The sequence below is a fragment of the Wolffia australiana genome, chromosome 15 (assembly GCF_029677425.1).
Source record: "Wolffia australiana isolate 7733 chromosome 15, ASM2967742v1".
NCBI lineage: Eukaryota > Viridiplantae > Streptophyta > Magnoliopsida > Alismatales > Araceae > Wolffia > Wolffia australiana.
Genome location: NC_135849.1, coordinates 159,374 through 180,618, shown reverse-complemented (window position 1 = coordinate 180,618; position 21,245 = coordinate 159,374). Strand labels below are relative to the sequence as shown.

Below are 21,245 nucleotides of genomic sequence, written 5' to 3'. Positions count from 1 at the left end.
CCTCTGGCGCTGACTATGCGGCGCGGCGGCTGCCTATGCATCGAATGCTGCGCAACAGCGTGCAGCGGCCGCGTGCGCGCGCTGCGCGCGCGTGCTGCGCAGCGGCTGTGCGCAGCAGTGCGCTGCTGCGTGCTGCGCGCGGCTGCGTGCTGCACGCGGCTGCGTGCTGCACGCGGCTGCGTGCTGCGTGCGGCTGTGTGCGGCTGTGCTGCGCGCGGCTGCACGCGACTGCGCGCTGCGCGCAGCGCGGCTGCGCGGCTGGCCAGCGCTGCTGCGTCTGCGCCGCTGTGTGCACGCTGGTGCGCGCTGCGTCGCGCTGAGCACGGCTGAGTCGCGCGGCTTTGCTGCACGGCGTGGTGGAGATGCGAAGGAGTTCTGTTCTTTTGGAAGATTTGGGGAAGACGATTTGAACAACAAGGAACAAAGTTTAAACTGAAATCAAATCTAAACGAAACAATCCTCGGTTGGGAAACATTGGAAGATCTTGTGACTCTTCCAACCCAACCAAAATTGTCTGAGAAGAGAGGGATTACAGGGCTGAAGCTTGCGATTTCCCCACGTCGGTGTCACGTCCTTGCGGCGAGGCGTGGTTCTTCAATCCAAGCTATCTTCAATCTGTTCTTCCTCTCCAACTCCAAAAGCTCATCAGCTCCTGGAGGGTGCAGAAATCCTCTTCTCCAAGCCCTAGTTTCCTTAGAGAAAATTCTGAACACCTAAACTCCTCTCTCAAGAGAGTATTTATAGGTTTTCTCTTAAGTCATGCCCAGGGGCATTTTCGTAATTTTTGCCACTTCGAATTTTTGCCCACTTCTGTTGATCCTCCTCTCTTCCTTGATCTTCTTAACCTGTTTCTAAATGTTCACTAGCCATAAAGCGTTAAATATATTCCACTTGATTCAAAGAATCAAGTGGGGTTAGTGATTTCATAAAACAAAACATATGCATGAACTTAGCATGAATTCACAAGATAATTGTAATGAATTTAAACTTGAGAACTTGATTATTTGATGACATATTTTAGAGTCATCAAACACCCCCCAACTTAGATCATTACTAGTCCCTTAGTAATGACATGCAGGTGAGAATTAAAGATGATCTCAAGGTGAGTTTTGACTTCCGATAACTTTGATTCATGCTCTTCTCAAGGAGTATTTTCAGCAATTAAAATTGACCAGCGTAGAAGAAATTTAGGATCTATCTCAGCCTTAAACCTCAACTAAGTGCACATGATCTATGGAGTACATATAGTAAGTACATAGTATATGGAATAAGATCGAGTTAACACCCCAAGCGCACTACTGAGCGAGGCGTGAGAGTGGCATTAATGCTAGCTCAATACTATGGCTATAGTAGCATCGGCTCAAACACACGGGAGACAGCTTTTCCACCTTTATTTTATTTGGCATTTGCTGCTTGTTGGTCATTTTTGATGACAATCAACTTTAGTACTATGATGCAAGCTTTTGCTTGTTTATGCATGATGCAGCTTTCACTTGATAGTTTGGTGGCGCTTATCCACTACCCATGTGCCGTCCTTAGTAGACCGGCAGCTTATTCCCCACGGTTATGTATCCTTCATGGGTCAGGAGCTTCACTCACGTCATAATAGTACTGCCAATGAGCTAACACTAACCCTACTCTCCACTAAAGCTAAAAATTTTCGTGCATGTAAGTGCTAACTCAACCCGAGGTGGATGGTGAGGTGAGAGAAGTATAATGGTAATAGATACGACTGTCGTGGTATGGATCGTAGTGCACCTAGCTAGGCTTACTTCACCTAGGATTCCCTAGCTGGCCACTCTTGCATTTCGACCCTTTGAAAAGAATCGAATTATCATGCATATCATTGGACAATCATCTCCTAAGATCATCAAATATCCATGGTTTGTGAATGCAAAAACGAAAAAAATTTCATGGATAATGCATGTAAATGTACTCCCCTCCCCCCCTCAATAAAAGGCATGTTCCTACATGACAAATCATAAATGAGAGAAAGGAGAAAGGAATACCAAACCATGGAAGGAAGGGCAGCGATCAGCATGCGTGTTGTCCAGTGACGTGTTAGGTGGGCGTGGATCGGAGTGGCTGCACACGAGAACAGAAACAAAAACGCAGAAACAAAAACAAAACAAGGAAAGTAATCAAGCAGAGAGAATATGAAATGTAGTAAAAACAAAAACTAATCGGATCATGAGCTATCATGCGATGGCTTTTCTAACGTAATATTCATGGGGCTGTGAAGATCTTCTTCTTCTAAGTAGGGTGTGAGTCGTTGCCCGTTCACAGTGAATCGTCTTTGAGACGTAGGATCTAAAATTGTAACGGCTCCATTCTCAAAAACCTGTTGAACAAGGAAGGGACCATCCCATCGCGTTTTCAATTTACCTGGAAAGAGTTTTAGTCTAGAGTTGTAAAGCCATACTTTTTGATTCTCCACAAAAATTCTTCTCCTCAAGCTCTTGTCATGAAACATCTTCATCTTGGCTTTATAAATCTTTGAATTCTCATAAGCCTCATTTCTTAACTCTTCCAACTCATTCAATTGAAGAAGTCTATGCTTGCGGCTCTATCCAAATCTAGGTTGAGTTTTCTAATAGCCCAAAGGGCCTTGTGTTCTAACTCAAGTGGTAGGTGACAAGCTTTGCCAAAGATAAGGCGGAAGGAGACATGCCGAGAGGGGTTTTGTAAGCTGTCCTATAAGCCCATAACGCCTCTAGCTTCCTGGACTAATCTTTCCCATCTGGACGCACTATTTTCCTCAAAATTTTCTTCACCTCTCTATTGCACAATTCAACTTGTCCATTGGCTTGAGGATGATATGGGGTAGTGACTCGATGATGAACACCAAACTTTTTGAGGAGATTCCTAAAGTTGTAATTTGTGAAGTGTGAACCTCCATCACTAATGATCGCTCGTGGGCATCCATATCTATAAAAAATGTGTTTTTCAATAAAATTGGTCACTACCTTACTATCATTGGTTTTGGAGGGAATGGCTTCTACCCATTTGGAGACGTAGTCAACAGCCATCAAGATGTATTCATAACCGTTAGAACTAGGAAATGGACCCATAAAATCAATTCCCCATAAATCAAATATTTCCACTTCTAAGATGGGTTGTAGGGGCATTCTATCTTTCCTATTGATATTGATGGATGCTTGGCATGCTAAACAACTGTTATAAAATTTCTGTGCGTCATGAAATAATGTAGGCCAAAAGAAACCCGATTCAACAATCTTATGAGCTGTTACCTTGGCCGAGTAGTGACCCCCTCCTGGTTTTGCGTGGCAGAATTCTAGGATGCTTCGTTGCTCGCTCTCGAGGACGCATTGTCGGAGAATTTGATCTTGTCCTTGGTGAAACAGCTCCGGATCTTCCCAAAAATAAAATCGCGCATCCTTGAGTAGCTTTTTTCTCTCGTGGGAAGTCCAACCTGTAGGAATTTGTCCTGAAACTAAAAAGTTGACAATATGTGCATACCAAGGAACGAATGTTCCTTGTGCAGTTAGGACAAATTCATCAGGAAATGCATCATTAATTTGTTCAGGTGGGGCGCCTATGATTCGTGAGAGATGGTCGGCTACTACATTTTCACACCCTTTCTTGTCTTTAATTTCCAAATCAAATTCCTGTAATAAAAGCACCCATCTAATCAATCTCGGTTTAGCCTCTTTCTTCGTTAACAAGTATCTAATAGCTGCATGATCAGAATAAACAGTTATTTTACTACCTAGTAAATAAGACCTAAACTTTTCTAAAGCGAAAATAATGGCCAGCAGCTCCTTTTCGGTGGTGGTGTAATTCAGTTGTGCGTCCACTAAGGTCCTGCTGGCGTAGTAGATCACCACGGGTTTCTTATCAATTCTTTGGCCTAACACTGCACCTACTGCAAAATCAGAAGCGTCGCACATTAGTTCAAAAGGAAGGGTCCAATCGGGCCCTTGCAGGATAGGCGCATTAACCAAAGCTTCTTTCAATTTATAAAATGCATCTTTAGCCTGTAGTGTTAGTTCAAAATCATTATTTTTAGACGATAAAAGGTTTGTAAGAGGTTTAGAAATTTTAGCAAAATCAAGGATAGATCGTATATAGAAACCCGCGTGGCCGAGGAAACCCTAAGGGTTTTTAGGTTGGTTGGAGGTGGAAGGCCCTGGATGATTTCAATTTTGGCCTTGTCCACTTCCAATCCACGGTTGCTGACCGTGTGTCCCAGCACTACTCCCTCCTGCACCATGAAATGAGATTTTTCCCAACTTAGGACAAGGTTGGACTCAATGCACCTCTTCAATACTTTGGTGAGGCTTAGGAGGCAGTTCTCAAAGGTAGATCCAAATACTGAAAAATCATCCATAAATATTTCTAAACATTCGCCTACTAAATCAGAAAATAGGGCATTCATACATCGCTGAAATGTGGCGGGGGCATTGCATAACCCGAAGGGCATACGCCTGAAGGCATATGTCCCTACGGGACTCGTAAATGTTGTCTTCTCTTGATCATCAGGATGGATGTTTACTTGGTTGTATCCTGAATAACCATCAAGAAAACAAAAATATTGCTGCCCTGACAGTTTTTCTAGTATTTGATCTATGAAGGGTAGTGGGTAGTGATCCTTCTTTGTCGCCTTATTTAATTTCCTGTAATCAATGCACACCCTCCACCCTGTGGTCAATCTTTTCTGCACCTCTTCCTTTTTCGTTCACTTCTACGGTAATTCCAGATTTCTTTGGTACCATGTGTACAGGACTCACCCATCTACTGTCGGATATAGCATAAATTATTCCTGCATTCAACCACTTAATCACTTCTTTCTCAAGAACTTCTCTCATGTAAGGGTAGAGTCTCCTTTGATGCTCTCTACAAGGTTTTGCTTCCTCTTTTAAAAATATCCTATGTTCACAGATCAAAGATGGAATTCCTCTAATATCATCAAAAGACCAACCTATGGCATTTCTATGCTCCTAAGTACCTCTAGCAAGTCCTTTTCCTGTTCAGAGGATAGTGATGAAGATATGATTACGGTAGGATTTTCTGCTCATCTAGATATGCATATTTGAGGATGAGGCAAAGGTTTCAATTCTGGCCCTACCTCTACCGAAGGGGGGTCTATGATCCCTCCCTCTAGCTCTCTACCCTCTACTTGTGACAAGTATTCTTTAACCACATCCTCTCCTTCATCTTCTGCACACAATTTTAACTCCTCATTGCTTCCTACAGGACATTTCATCATTTTTGATATATCCAGTTGAACTCTCTCCTTTCCAATTTTAAACTCAACCGTCCCCTTCTCCCAATCCATAATCGTTTTTGCCGTAACCAAGAATGGTCTACCTAAGATGATAGGAGCTAAACTAATGTCTCCCGATATCTTTACATCTGTCACTATAAAGTCTACAGGGATTTCACAATTCTCTACAGTGATCATGACATCGGTTAACCTTCCCTCGGGTTGCCTAACAGTGCCGTCAGCTAAGAGTAGGTCCATATGAATTTCCTCCAACTCTCCAAACCCACTCTCCTCATATAATGCGGTCGGAATGATACTTATGCTTGCTCCCGTATCTAATAAAACTTTAGAGAAGGTGTTTCCTCCTATTTCGCATGTAATGAAAGGGGCACCGGGGTCTCTCATTTTGATAGGGATGGCATTAAGAATGCTAGAGGCATTTTCAGATAATTTAACCACTTCTCTAGGCTTCTTAATGGTGCAAGAGTCCTTAAGGTACTTCTTTAGGGAAGGTGCACACTTAAGCATATCTTCGACAGTAACAGTCATGGTGGCTTTTCTAAAATTCTCTAGCAGTCGGTTTTCATAATCAAATATCGGTTTTTTTCTATTTAAAGCGGAAGGGTAGGGAACATGCTTCCCACTCGTAGAAGGTAGAGGCTCCTCCACGTAGGGGGGGTCCTCTCCTTCTCCCTCTTGTGGTTCGGTTCCCTTCTTAGAATTCTCTATAGAAGTCCGATAGGGATCCTGAAGTTCTTTCCCATTTCTCAATTTTGAGATGGCTAGAACCTCAGGATCATCCCTATTCGTCTCATCAAGAATGGAATGCTGCACATGATGCAAGTTGCATGGATTGATGGACGGTTTCCTGGGAAGTTTATAAGATGTGCAAGGAGAATCTAACGGTATACCTTGGTGTTCAGATTGGACAGGTCTGAGGCTTTCTAGCATCTTCCTCATCTGCTCTTGAGCATCCAGCATTTGCTTCGTTTGAAACTCCATCATCACTTGCATCCGCATCTCCATTTCTGTCCGCAACTTTTGATTTTGCTTTTCGATCATATCTGAAATGACGGGAGTTAATGTGGAGAAATCAGGTTGAGTTTGCGATGAAACCTGATACTGTTGTGGAGGCCTGTGCTGGAATTGTTGTCTCTGCTGGAACGGGGGTTGAGCTGCCGGCTTGTTTCCTTGGTGGAAGGCCTCTCCGTTTTGGAAATTTGACCGCTTTTGACCCGCCCACGGTTGTTGCGGCTGGTTGAAAGCCTTCACCTCTTCTTCCATGGCTTGGCAAGCTCCATCTTCATGTTCCCTGCTAAAACAGAGAGAGCAGATCTTAGCTTTAATGATGGGAGAGTTACCTAGGAAGACATTCTTCAAGGTAGAGGTGAGCTCCTCCAATTTCTGGTTGGTCTCCCTTAGGCCCGCTTGTAGCTCTCCCTCCTTGGCGTTGACCTGCAGAACTCCTGCTCTCTTGGGCTGCACATTCCTCCCATTCTGATTGGCTCCAATCTCCTGAAAATCAGTTTCTGCAACTCTCTCCAAAATATCAAAGACTTCATCCTCATATGCAGTATAAAACGTTCCACCCGTGGCGAGGTTTACCTTGTTTTTCATAAAATCAGAGAGAGACTCATAAAATATCTGAGCTAGTTGACATTGTTCAATTCCATGGTGAGGGCACTTCCTCAACAGATCATTGAACCTCTCCCATGATTCACTAAACGCCTCACCATCATGAGGATGGAAGTTGTGAATTTCCCTTCTATAAAAGTTAGTTTTGGAGAGAGGGTAAAATTTCTGCAGAAATTTTCCCTGCATCTCTTCCCATGAATTAAAAGTGATTCCTAAATTGCGGTACCAGGAAAATGCTTTATCTTTTAAGGTTAGAGGAAAATATTTCATTTTTAAAATTTCTGTAGATATCCCTGGAACGTTTTGAGATGAACACCTAATGTGGAAATCATCAAGGAATTCTAATGGGTTTTGAGCAGGCAGTCCATTAAATTCAGGTAAGGAATGAATTAATGCATTGTCATATCGAAAGGAAATACCGTCACCGATGTTCAGATTTACATCGGTTTGACACAAGCTTCCCGACGGTGTGGACCTATCCAGCATAGTCCTCCTCCTCTCATTCTGCTGGTGCATCTCTTCAGCCATATTTCTCTGCTGAATTTCTGGTTCTGTCACTGTAGAATCCGGAGTGGCGTCTCTAATGTCTTTTTCTGCAGACTTTTCACCAGCTCCTGAGCGTGTTACTACCATAAATCTACAGCAAACGGTTAGAATAACAATAAGATGAGGATTGTCAAGTCCTGCAGCTCTAGAAAAATCAACAAAAATGACTGTAGATTTAGAGAAATGACAGTAGATTCACAAAAATGACTGTAGATTCACCAAAATGACTGTAGGTTTAGAGAGATAACTGTAGATTCAGAGAAAATAGAATTTTCTACTGTAATACCGTGCTCCCCAGCAAGCGCCAGTTGATAAGCTCAATTTTACTGTGTTTTTACTGGTTATTTATCAGTAACATGTGTGAGGATTAAGCTTATTCAACGAATTTATAAACCTCACAAGTTAGGGCGAGTGAGGGTCGATCCACAGGAGCAAAAGAAAACAGCAGGAAATTCCTATTCAGTGCGTTAAAGCGCAGCAATCAAGCCGTCTACAGAGAATTTCTCAGAGACAGATCCTTTGCCCTTTGGGGCAAAGGATCGAACACCTTGCGTGCAGGATAACCTGCGCGCAGGTGTTGCGTGCTTGGCGACCTCTGCGCTGACTATGCAGCGCGGCGGCTGCCTATGCACGGAATGCCTGCGCACAGCGTGCAGCGCAGCTGCGTGTTGCGCGCGGCTGCGTGCGCGTCTGCGTCTGCGTGCGGCCGCGGCGCATGCGCGCTGCTGCGGCCGCGCGGCGACTGCGTGCTGCACCGGCTGCGTGCTGCGTGCGGCTGGCTGCGCGCACGCTGCGCACGCTGCGCGCTGCTGCGGCTGCGCGCTGCACGCGGCCTTGCTGGCGCCGCGCTGCCGTGGCGCGGGCCTGCGCGCTGCGGCGCCGGCGCGTGCTGCTGTCGCGCCAGCTGCGCGGCTGCTGTGCACGCGGCTGCGTGCTGCGTGCGGCTGAGCACGGCTGAGTGCGGCGGCTTTGCTGCACACGGCGTGGTGGAGATGCGAAGGAGTTCTGTTCTTTTGGAAGATTTGGGGAAGACGATTTGAACAACAAGGAACAAAGTTTAAACTGAAATCAAATCTAAACGAAACAATCCTCGGTTGGGAAACATTGGAAGATCTTGTGACTCTTCCAACCCAACCAAAATTGTCTGAGAAGAGAGGGATTACAGGGCTGAAGCTTGCGATTTCCCCACGTCGGTGTCACGTCCTTGCGGCGAGGCGTGGTTCTTCAATCCAAGCTATCTTCAGTCTGTTCTTCCTCTCCAACTCCAAAAGCTCATCAGCTCCTGGAGGGTGCAGAAATCCTCTTCTCCAAGCCCTAGTTTCCTTAGAGAAAATTCTGAACACCTAAACTCCTCTCTCAAGAGAGTATTTATAGGTTTTCTCTTAAGTCATGCCCAGGGGCATTTTCGTAATTTTTGCCACTTCGAATTTTTGCCCACTTCTGTTGATCCTCCTCTCTTCCTTGATCTTCTTAACCTGTTTCTGAATGTTCACTAGCCATAAAGCGTTAAATATATTCCACTTGATTCAAAGAATCAAGTGGGGTTAGTGATTTCATAAAACAAAACATATGCATGAACTTAGCATGAATTCACAAGATAATTGTAATGAATTTAAACTTGAGAACTTGATTATTTGATGACATATTTTAGAGTCATCAACGAAGCACAAAAAATACATTATTTTCCTTATGTCACTTTGATGTGGACATGAGATACTTTACTTCATTATCATCTATGACCTATGCTCCCTCTCTTTTTATGCTACAATCAAACACCTACAATGTTAAAAAAATATTAGAACTTGGAAATATGTTAGAGTTTTCATCTAATTTTTTCAAATTTAAATAATATTTCAATCAATAAATTAAATATTTTATAACGCAATATTTTAAATATTAAATAATATGATTTAGATTCACTATTGCTCATATTAGGGTTTAGGGTATAGGGTTTAGGGTTTCGGGTTTTAGCGTTTAGGGTTTAGGGTTTAAGGTTTTAGGGTTCTAGGGTTTAGAGTTTAGGGTTTTGGGTTTAGTGTTTAGGGTTTAGGGTTTAGGGTTTTAGCGTTTAGGGTTTAGGGTTTAGGGTTTAGGTTTTAGGGATTAGGGTTCAGGCTTTAGGGTTTAGGGTGTAGGGTTTAGGGTTTAGGGTTTAGGGTTCATTAGAAAACTTGATGGAGAATGAATTTATTAATTGCATAAGTGATTCATCTGTTTCATCATTGACCCCTCAAATGCAATCAATCTATTTAGAAAACTCCACTGACCTCAACAATGGAGATAGGTGGCCTGCTTTATTGTGGATTATTCTCTTTCTTCCTCTCCTTTAGGTAGTGAGATTCCATTTATCATCTCGGCCCACATCATGAATTTTTTATTTATCTCCTTTTACTAAGTGATCATATAACATTTATCGAAGAGAATTCTCCAGGCAAGTTACAGCACGCTTCTCCCACTCTCAAAGGAATCTTCGTCAATTATTAAAGAAACTCAAAAGGGATCTCCTATCTATTTGTACGAAGCACCATAAATACAGTATTTTTCTTATGTCACTTTCATGTGGACATGAGATACTTTACTTCATTATCATCTATGACCTATGCTCCCTCTCTTTTTATGCTACAATCAACCACCTACAATGTTAAAAAAATATTAGAACTTGGAAGTATTCTAGAGTTTTCATCTAATTTCTTCCAATTTAAATAATATTTTAATCAATTAATTAAATACTTTAAAAGGGAATATTTTCAAAATTAAATAAATTGATTTAGATTCACTATTGCTCATATTAGGGTTTAGGTTCTACGGTTTAGGGTTTAGGGTTTAGGGTTAAGGGTTTTAGTGTTTTAGGGTTTAGGGTTTAGGGTTTTAGGGTTTAGGGTTTACGGTCTAAGGTTTAGGGTTTAGGGTTTAGGGTTTAGGGTTTAGAGTTCAGGGTTTTGAATTTAGGGTTTCGGGTTTAGGGTTTAGGATTTAGGGTATTAGGGTTTAGGGTTTAGGGTTTAAGGTTTTGGGTTTAGGGTTTAGGGTTGAGGTTTTAGGTTTAGGGTTCAGGCTTTAGGGTTTAGATGTAGGGTTTATGTTTTAGGGTTTAGGGTTCATTAGAAAACTTTATGGAGAATGAATTGATTTAGATTCATCATTGCTCATTTTAGGCTTTAGGTTTTACGGTTTAGGGTTTAGGGTATAGGACTTAGGGTTTAGTGTTTTAGGGTTTCGGGTTTAGGGTTTAGGAATTTAGGGTTTTAGGGTTTTAGGGTTTAGGGTTTAGTGTTTTAGGGTTTAGGGTTTACGGTCTAGGCTTTAGGGTTTAGGGTTTAGGGTTTAGGGTTTAGGGTTTAGGGTTTAGAGTTTGGGGTTTTGGGTTTGGGTTTGGGTTTAGGGTTTAGGGTTTAGGTTTAGGGTTTAGGGTTTAGGGTTTAGGGTTTAGGGTTTAGGTTTAGGGTTTAGGTTTAGGTTTAGGGTTTAGGTTTAGGTTTAGGTTTAGGTTTAGCGTTTAGGGTTTAGGGTTTAAGTTTTAGGTTTAGGTTCAGGGTTTAGTATTTGGGGTGTAGGGTTTAGGGTTCATTAAAAAACTTTATGCAGAATGAGTTCATTATATGCATAAGTGATTCATCTGATTCGTCATTGACTCCTCAAATGCAATCAATCAATTTAGGAAACTCCACTGACCTCAATAATGGAGCTAGGTAGTCTGCATTATCGTAGATTATTGTCGTTCTTCCTCTCCTTTAGGTGGTGAGATTCCATTCATCATCTCTGCCCACATCATGATTTTTTTATTTACCTCCTTTTAGGATTTGATCATATAACATTTATCCAAGAGAATTCTCCAAGCAAGTTAGAGCACTCTACTCCCACTCTCAAAGGAATCTTCGTCAATTATTAAAAAAACTTAAAAGGGATCTCCTATCTATTTTTACGAAGCATCAAAAATACATTATTTTCCGTATGTCACTTTCATGTGGACATGAGATACTTTACTTCATCATCATCTATGACCGAGGCTCCCTCACTTTTTATGATAGAATTAAACACCTACAATGTTGGAAATATTAGAACTTGGAATTATTTTAGAGTTTTCATCTTAGTTTTTCAAATTTAAATAATATTTTTATCAATTAATTAAATATTTGATAAGGGAATATTTTAAAATTAAATAAATTGATTGAGATTAACTATTGCTCATATTAGGGTTTAGGGTTTAGGGTTTACGGATAAGGGTTTAGGGTTTTAGAGTTTAGGGTTTAGGGTTTAGGGTTTAGAATTTAGGGTTTAAGGCTTTAGGGTTTAGGGTTTAGGGTCTAGGGTTTAGGGTTTAGGGTTTAGCGTTTAGGGTTTAGGGTTTTAGGCTTAAGGGTTTAGTGTTTAGTGTTTAGGGTTTAGGGTGTTGGCTTTAGAGTTTAGGGTTTATAAGAAAACTTTATGGAGAATGAATTCATTAATTGCATAAGTGATTCATCTGATTCATCGTTGACTCATTAAATGCAATCAGTTAATTTAGAAAACTCCACTGACCTCAACAATGGAGATAGGTGGCCTGCATTCTTGTAGAGTATTTTCTTTCTTCCTCTCCTGTAGGTGATGAGATTCCTATCATCATCTCTGCCCACATCATGATTTTTTTATTTACCTCATTTTAGTATTTGATCAAATAACATTTATCCAAGAGGATTCTCCAAGCAAGTTAGAGCACTCTTCTCCCACTCTCAAAGGAATCTTTCGTCAATTTGTTAAAAAACTAAAAAAGGGATCTTTTATCTATTTTTACAGAGCACAAAAAATACATTATTTTCCTTATGTCACTTTGATGTGGACATGAGATACTTTACTTCATTATCATCTATGACCTATGCTCCCTCTCTTTTTATGCTACAATCAAACACCTACAATGTTAAAAAAATATTAGAACTTGGAAATATGTTAGAGTTTTCATCTAATTTTTTCAAATTTAAATAATATTTCAATCAATAAATTAAATATTTTATAACGCAATATTTTAAATATTAAATAATATGATTTAGATTCACTATTGCTCATATTAGGGTTTAGGGTATAGGGTTTAGGGTTTCGGGTTTTAGCGTTTAGGGTTTAGGGTTTAAGGTTTTAGGGTTCTAGGGTTTAGAGTTTAGGGTTTTGGGTTTAGTGTTTAGGGTTTAGGGTTTAGGGTTTTAGCGTTTAGGGTTTAGGGTTTAGGGTTTAGGTTTTAGGGATTAGGGTTCAGGCTTTAGGGTTTAGGGTGTAGGGTTTAGGGTTTAGGGTTTAGGGTTCATTAGAAAACTTGATGGAGAATGAATTTATTAATTGCATAAGTGATTCATCTGTTTCATCATTGACCCCTCAAATGCAATCAATCTATTTAGAAAACTCCACTGACCTCAACAATGGAGATAGGTGGCCTGCTTTATTGTGGATTATTCTCTTTCTTCCTCTCCTTTAGGTAGTGAGATTCCATTTATCATCTCGGCCCACATCATGAATTTTTTATTTATCTCCTTTTACTAAGTGATCATATAACATTTATCGAAGAGAATTCTCCAGGCAAGTTACAGCACGCTTCTCCCACTCTCAAAGGAATCTTCGTCAATTATTAAAGAAACTCAAAAGGGATCTCCTATCTATTTGTACGAAGCACCATAAATACAGTATTTTTCTTATGTCACTTTCATGTGGACATGAGATACTTTACTTCATTATCATCTATGACCTATGCTCCCTCTCTTTTTATGCTACAATCAACCACCTACAATGTTAAAAAAATATTAGAACTTGGAAGTATTCTAGAGTTTTCATCTAATTTCTTCCAATTTAAATAATATTTTAATCAATTAATTAAATACTTTAAAAGGGAATATTTTCAAAATTAAATAAATTGATTTAGATTCACTATTGCTCATATTAGGGTTTAGGTTCTACGGTTTAGGGTTTAGGGTTTAGGGTTAAGGGTTTTAGTGTTTTAGGGTTTAGGGTTTAGGGTTTTAGGGTTTAGGGTTTACGGTCTAAGGTTTAGGGTTTAGGGTTTAGGGTTTAGGGTTTAGAGTTCAGGGTTTTGAATTTAGGGTTTCGGGTTTAGGGTTTAGGATTTAGGGTATTAGGGTTTAGGGTTTAGGGTTTAAGGTTTTGGGTTTAGGGTTTAGGGTTGAGGTTTTAGGGTTTAGGGTTCAGGCTTTAGGGTTTAGATGTAGGGTTTATGTTTTAGGGTTTAGGGTTCATTAGAAAACTTTATGGAGAATGAATTGATTTAGATTCATCATTGCTCATTTTAGGCTTTAGGTTTTACGGTTTAGGGTTTAGGGTATAGGACTTAGGGTTTAGTGTTTTAGGGTTTCGGGTTTAGGGTTTAGGAATTTAGGGTTTTAGGGTTTTAGGGTTTAGGGTTTAGTGTTTTAGGGTTTAGGGTTTACGGTCTAGGCTTTAGGGTTTAGGGTTTAGGGTTTAGGGTTTAGGGTTTAGGGTTTAGAGTTTGGGGTTTTGGGTTTCGGGTTTCGGGTTTAGGGTTTAGGGTTTAGGGTTTAGGGTTTAGGGTTTAGGGTTTAGGGTTTAGGGTTTAGGGTTTAGGGTTTAGGGTTTAGGGTTTAGGGTTTAGGGTTTAGCGTTTAGGGTTTAGGGTTTAAGTTTTAGGGTTTAGGGTTCAGGGTTTAGTATTTGGGGTGTAGGGTTTAGGGTTCATTAAAAAACTTTATGCAGAATGAGTTCATTATATGCATAAGTGATTCATCTGATTCGTCATTGACTCCTCAAATGCAATCAATCAATTTAGGAAACTCCACTGACCTCAATAATGGAGCTAGGTAGTCTGCATTATCGTAGATTATTGTCGTTCTTCCTCTCCTTTAGGTGGTGAGATTCCATTCATCATCTCTGCCCACATCATGATTTTTTTATTTACCTCCTTTTAGGATTTGATCATATAACATTTATCCAAGAGAATTCTCCAAGCAAGTTAGAGCACTCTACTCCCACTCTCAAAGGAATCTTCGTCAATTATTAAAAAAACTTAAAAGGGATCTCCTATCTATTTTTACGAAGCATCAAAAATACATTATTTTCCGTATGTCACTTTCATGTGGACATGAGATACTTTACTTCATCATCATCTATGACCGAGGCTCCCTCACTTTTTATGATAGAATTAAACACCTACAATGTTGGAAATATTAGAACTTGGAATTATTTTAGAGTTTTCATCTTAGTTTTTCAAATTTAAATAATATTTTTATCAATTAATTAAATATTTGATAAGGGAATATTTTAAAATTAAATAAATTGATTGAGATTAACTATTGCTCATATTAGGGTTTAGGGTTTAGGGTTTACGGATAAGGGTTTAGGGTTTTAGAGTTTAGGGTTTAGGGTTTAGGGTTTAGAATTTAGGGTTTAAGGCTTTAGGGTTTAGGGTTTAGGGTCTAGGGTTTAGGGTTTAGGGTTTAGCGTTTAGGGTTTAGGGTTTTAGGCTTAAGGGTTTAGTGTTTAGTGTTTAGGGTTTAGGGTGTTGGCTTTAGAGTTTAGGGTTTATAAGAAAACTTTATGGAGAATGAATTCATTAATTGCATAAGTGATTCATCTGATTCATCGTTGACTCATTAAATGCAATCAGTTAATTTAGAAAACTCCACTGACCTCAACAATGGAGATAGGTGGCCTGCATTCTTGTAGAGTATTTTCTTTCTTCCTCTCCTGTAGGTGATGAGATTCCTATCATCATCTCTGCCCACATCATGATTTTTTTATTTACCTCATTTTAGTATTTGATCAAATAACATTTATCCAAGAGGATTCTCCAAGCAAGTTAGAGCACTCTTCTCCCACTCTCAAAGGAATCTTTCGTCAATTTGTTAAAAAACTAAAAAAGGGATCTTTTATCTATTTTTACAGAGCACAAAAAATACATTATTTTCCTTATGTCACTTTCATGTCGAGATAAGATACTTTACTTCATCGTCATCTATGAGTTATGCTCCCTCTCTTTTATGGTGGAATGAAACAACAACAATGTTGGAAATATTAGAACTTGAAAATATTTTCGAGTTTCTATCTAATTTTAAAAATTTTAAATAATTTTTTTAATCAATTAGTTATATATTTTATAAGGGATTATTTTCAAAATTAAATAAATAGATTTACTTTCACTTTTGCTCATATTAGGGTTTAGGGTTTACGGTTTAGGGTTTTCATATTTTAAGGTTTAGGAATTATTGTTTAGGATTTAGGGTTTAGGGTTTAGGGCTAAGCGTTCAGGGTTTTAGGGTTTAGGTTTTAGGGTTTAGGGTTTAGGGTTTTAGGGTTTATGGTTTATCTGATTCATCATTGAGTCCTCAAATGCAATCCATCAATTTTGAAAACTCCACTGACCTCAACAATGGAGATAGGTGGCCTGCATTATTGTAGATTATTGTCTTTCTTCCTCTCCTTTAGGTGGTGAGATTTCATTCATCATCTCTGCCCACATCATGATTTTTTTATTTACCTCCTTTTAGTAACTGATCATATAACATTTATCCAAGAGAATTATCCAGGCAAGTTAGAGCAGCTTCTCCCACTCTCAAAGGAATCTTTCGTCAATTATTTAAAAAACTCAAACAGGATCTCTTATCTATTTTTACGAAGCACCAAAAATACATTTTTTTCCGTATGTCACTTTCATCTGGACATGAGATACTTTACTTCATCATCATCTATGACCTATGCTCCCTCTCTTTTTATGCTAGAATCAAACACCTACAATGTTGGAAATATTAGAACTTGGAAATATTTAAAGGGTTTTCATCTAATTTCTTCCAATTTAAATAATATTTTAATCAATTAATTAAATACTTTATAAGGGAATATTTTCCAAAATTAAATAAATTGATTTAAATTCACTATTGCTCATATTACGGTTTAGGTTTTATGGTTTAGGGTTTAGGGTTTAGGGTATAGGGTTTAGGTTTCAGGGTTTTAGGGTTTAGGGTTTAGGGTTTAGGGTTTAGAGTTTAGGGTTTAGGGTTTATAGTTTAGGGTTTAGGGTTTAGTGTTTAGGGTTTAGGGTTTAGGGTTTAGAGTTTAGGGTTTTGGGTTTAGGGTTTAGGGTTTAGGGTTTAGGGTTTAGGGTTTATGTTTTAAGGTTTAGGGTTTAGGGTTTAGGTTTTAGGGTTTAGGGTTCAGGCTTTAGGGTTTAGGTTGTAAGGTTTAGGGTGTAGGGTTTAGTGTTCATTAGAAAACTTTATGGAGAATAAATTCATTAATTGCATTTAGGGTTTAGGGTTTAGGGTTTAGGGTTTAGGGTATATGGTTTAAGGTTTAGGGTTTAGGGTTTAGGGTTTGGGTTTTAGGGTTTAGAGTTTAGGGTTTAGGATTTAGGGTTTTAGGTTTACGGTTTAGGGTTTACGGTTTACGGTTTAGGGTTTAGTATTGAGGGTGTAGGGTTTAGGGTTTAGGGTTTAGGGTTTAGTGTTTATTTTTATTATTATTGGTAAAAAACATGGTGCCGGGTACGTCCAACCCTAGGGTTTTGCCTGTAGTCTGATTCAGCCATGCCCTGGATGCCACCCAGGGGGGTTTTATGGACAAATGTAGTGTTTTTCAATGTTTCTAAGCGTGGATCGAGTGTATATGTCCCAATTACACTCGGATCCCACTCGTCCACGCCCATATTTAGGGAGAAGAAAAAGTTACATGAGTGCTACCTCGCGAATGCTCTAGGAAGTGGGGGCGTCGTCGTCCCTCAGGAGCTGGTCTGCGATGTCGAAATAGTGCCCAGTGGCACTCTGGTCGGGGTGGGTCTCCTCCGTCCTCATGTGTGCTTGGGGTAGCTCGGTGACACTCTAGTCAAGGCGCGCGCGGTCCACACTTCGTGCGCCAGTGCTCCAGGCAATCCTCCAATCCCGCGGGCCTGGCATCGCGAGGAGGCGGCGTGTGCGGAGGGAGGGCAGGCCAAGACGATTGAGCCGATGACATCCTCGGGCCATGGGCAGAAGCTCCTGCCAGGAATAAAAAGAGAGGAGTGGGTGCGAGCGTGTACCGCATGGTTGGCGAGGGCATCAGCTGTCTGCTATCCCTCTCTCAGCTGATGACGGAAACACGCGATACGCGAGCGGCACCGCATGATGTCTTTCCATGCTCGACGTAGTCGCCACAAGGAGCATATGCCTGTACGAGGGTTTAGGGTTTTAGGGTTTAGGGTTTAGGGTTTAAGGTTTAGGGTTTAGGGTTTAGGGTTAAGGTTTTAGGCTTTCGGGTTCAGGCTTTAGGGTTTAGGGTGTAGGGTTTAGGGTTAGGGTTTAGGGTTCATTAGAAAACTTGATGGAGAATGAATTCATTAATTGCATAAGTCATTCATCTGATTCATCATTAACTCCTCAAATTCAATCAATCAATTTAGGAAACTCCACTGACCTCAACAATGGAGATAGGTGGCCTGCATTATTGTAGATTATTGTCTTTCTTCCTCTCCTTTAGGTGGTGAGATTTCATTCATCATCTCTGCCCACATCATGATTTTTTTATTTGCCTCCTTTTAGTAACTGATCATATAAAATTTATCCAAGAGACTTCTCCAGGCAAGTTAGAGCACGCTTCTCCCACTCTCAAAGGAATCTTCGTCAATTATTAAAAAAACTCAAAAGGGATCTCCTATCTATTTTTGTGAAACACCAAAAATATATTATTTTCCGTATGTCACTTTAATGTGGACATGAGATACTTCAGATCATCATCATCTATGACCGAGGCTCCCTCTCTTTTTATGATAGAATTAAACACCTAGAATGTTGGAAATATTTTAGAGTTTTCATCTAATTTCTTCCTAGTTAAATAATATTTTAATCAATTAATTAAATACTTTATAAGTGAATATTTTCAAAATTAAATAAATTGATTTAGATTCACTATTGCTCATATTAGGGTTTAGGTCTTATGGTTTAGGGTTTAGGGTAAATTGTTGTTCTTTCTTAAATTTCATACCTATACACGGGTTCAAGTTTCGATCGATATTTGCGGAGTTGATCATCCCTCTTGAAAACGGAAATTTGAAGTGGTCCATAATTTACTGAGTACTCGGTATAACTCACGCATTCATGTACAAACAAGTGCGGACGAAGTAACACGAATATCTCCGGTAGTCAGTCCATTTCCATCCGCCGGCTGGTGGGAAAGAGAAGTATGGGATATGTCTGGTGTTTCTTCCATCAATCATCCAGATCTACGCCGTATATCAACAGATTATGGTTTCGAGGGTCATCCATTACGAAAAGACTTTCCTCTTAGTGGATATGTGGAAGTACGCTATGATGATCCAGAGAAACGTGTTGTTTCTGAACCAATTGAGATGACCCAAGAATTTCGCTATTTCGATTCTGCTAGTCCTTGGGAGCAGCGTAGCGACGGATAATTCAGAATCAACATAGGTCCATCCGGGGACAAATCAATAGGAAATGCTATTTGCTAAGAATAAGAATGCACTTCCATTAAATTCAAGAGTTTCACAGGTTAATAACATAAAAGAAGCTTATCCAATGCGCGAGTTTAGGAAGGATATCATTGATAAAATTGAAGAAAGAACGTCCTTTTCATTTACTGCGTAACCTTCTGCTCGTAAACGCTCCTAATGTCGCGTCCGCTCACTCGCGCCTTCATCTTAATATATGAACCGCTTCCGCGCCTTCATCTTAGTATGTATGGAATTTGTAAAGAAAACAGTACAGCGTCTCAATCTCTTTGAACCACACTTCATTTTTTTTTTATTTTAGTATCATTGATAGCAGAAGAGTACGCGCGCTAGCGCGCCCCACCCCGAAATGACTTCGTAACCTACGCTTGCTGCTCGCTCAGTGTTAGTAGAAGAAAGAAAACATGGTCACGACTAGTTGATATTGATGGATTTATCCACTGCGCGCTGCGCGCCTTACGAGTGTTGCACTTCACTCGCAGCTCGCTGGCTCGTTCATTCACTTGCTTATTTATTAACTCGCTGCTTCGCCAGAAGCGACTTCTTTATGTTAAAAAAACATAACCTTTACTTCGTCACTTTATTTATTTCATAACGTTCTTAGGGGCGAGTTTACGAGCGGAACCTTTTTTCAGTATTAAAAAGAACGAAGCGCAGGCGGTGAATATTAAGATGAAGACGGCGTTCAGATGAAGACGAGCGGGAGCATAAGGAGCGGCGAGTTTACGAGCGGAGCGGTTATCGTTCTTCAAGAACTGTCGTAGTTATTTTACTTGACTTTACTTATCCTTCTTCTTTTCTTTCTTTTCTTTGGCGGCAGAACGCCGCTCACTCGCGTCTTCATCCTCATATTCATCGCTTCCGCGCCTCGCGCGTCGCGCCTCAAAACGCGTTGATTCATCTTCGCTCCTAAGCGCTAAAGCGCCGTCGCGCGTTGATGAATCGTTGATGAAGATGAATCTGACTTCTTAGCATCTGAATCTTCATTGACTTCTTTTGCTCCGCTCCGTCGCCCCGCTCACTCGCGCCTTTGCTTTACGAGTTATGAATGAACTGACTAACGTTATTCTCCGAACGCTAGTAAGCTAGCCGCTATCCCTGAAGTTCTTGCAGAACGTTAAATAAGGATAACGTTTATTTCTTTGACTTCGCGTTTCATTTATCTGCAACCAAAGTCATTTCAGAACCTTTCATTATCGCCGCTCATCTTCATCTTCATCTTCACGCTCCTCGCGCCTCATATATTCACTGCTTCGCGCTTGCTTCGAAAACTTCTTTCTTTCTTACGAAGAAGAAGAAGATTTCTTTTTTTCAAAACGCTCCTCGCTCCGCTCCCGCTCACTCGCGCCTCGCGCTCCTAAGCGCCTTCTTATTCAGAAACCGTGGGCCTCGGCCCGGGAAGGGGAGAGTGGCCGAGCGGTCAAAAGCGACAGACTGTAAATCTGTTGAAGGTTTTCTACGTAGGTTCGAATCCTGCCTCTCCCACTTGTTGTAGACGAGAAGAAAGAAGCTCTTTTTTGTGGCCGTGAAGTGAAATAGTTTCATATGTTGTTAGAGAGGTTGTTATTTATGACCATCGATATCCAATCCCAACGAGAATAGAAGTGACTTGCTTCTAGCGTCGGCTTGTAGTCTCTGTAGCCGACATTCCTACACGCACGCGCCCGCTTCCTCCTTGGTTTGGGACGAAGCCAAGCCGATAGGTACGTACGATAGGCGAATGAAGCGACCACCCTCAAAAAAAGCCGTAGTGTGCGCGCGGTACATGTAGTTTTGAAGCTGGGGAACGCAAGTTTTATTGAGGATTGGAGAGGAAAAGCTGAAGAACGGGATGGATTTAGGAGTCTTTGTGCGAGGCGTATGCGGTGAGAGTCGCACGTACGGTAACGAGGGGGGTTCGCGTCTTGTTTAGTATGGTCTTTGGGCCTACCCACCCTATTTGTTCCATGATCTATGGGTCTACTGGAGCTACCCACTTCGATCAATTAGCCAAGATTTTGACCGGATACGAAATCACTGGTGCTCGATCTAGTGGTATTTTTATGGGGATTCTATCTATCGCTGTAGGGTTCCTATTCAAGATCACTGCAGTTCCTCTTCGGGCGGCTGTAGGACGGACGGCCGCCTATAGACGGTAGGGTAGGATGGGTGGTACCGCTCAGATTGCGGCCAATCTTCCTAACTGCGCGCGGGCTGGGCTTAGAGCGCGTGAAACTCATCACTACCTCGTAAGGGCGTTGAGACCATAGCATGTTACACAAAAGCGCCGCTTTTTCTGGAAGTCACATAGCTGCCCGACTAGAAGAGCCACTCGCTCTGAAGTGTTGTCACACAAGATAAGCACGCCGCCCGCCAGCTGGCCGGGCGAATCTAAGTTATGAAATAAAGAAGGTTCCAGTTCCAATTGGAGCA

The 21,245-nt window shown here is 40.8% G+C and overlaps 1 non-coding gene across 1 annotated transcript; it reads left to right on the top strand.

Moving 5' to 3' along the window:
- The first annotated feature begins 20,235 nt into the window (after window positions 1-20,235).
- TRNAY-GUA (transfer RNA tyrosine (anticodon GUA)) lies at window positions 20,236-20,318 on the top strand. Its single transcript has one exon. It is a non-coding gene; the product is annotated as a tRNA-Tyr (tRNA).
- Window positions 20,319-21,245: the final 927 nt, after the last annotated feature.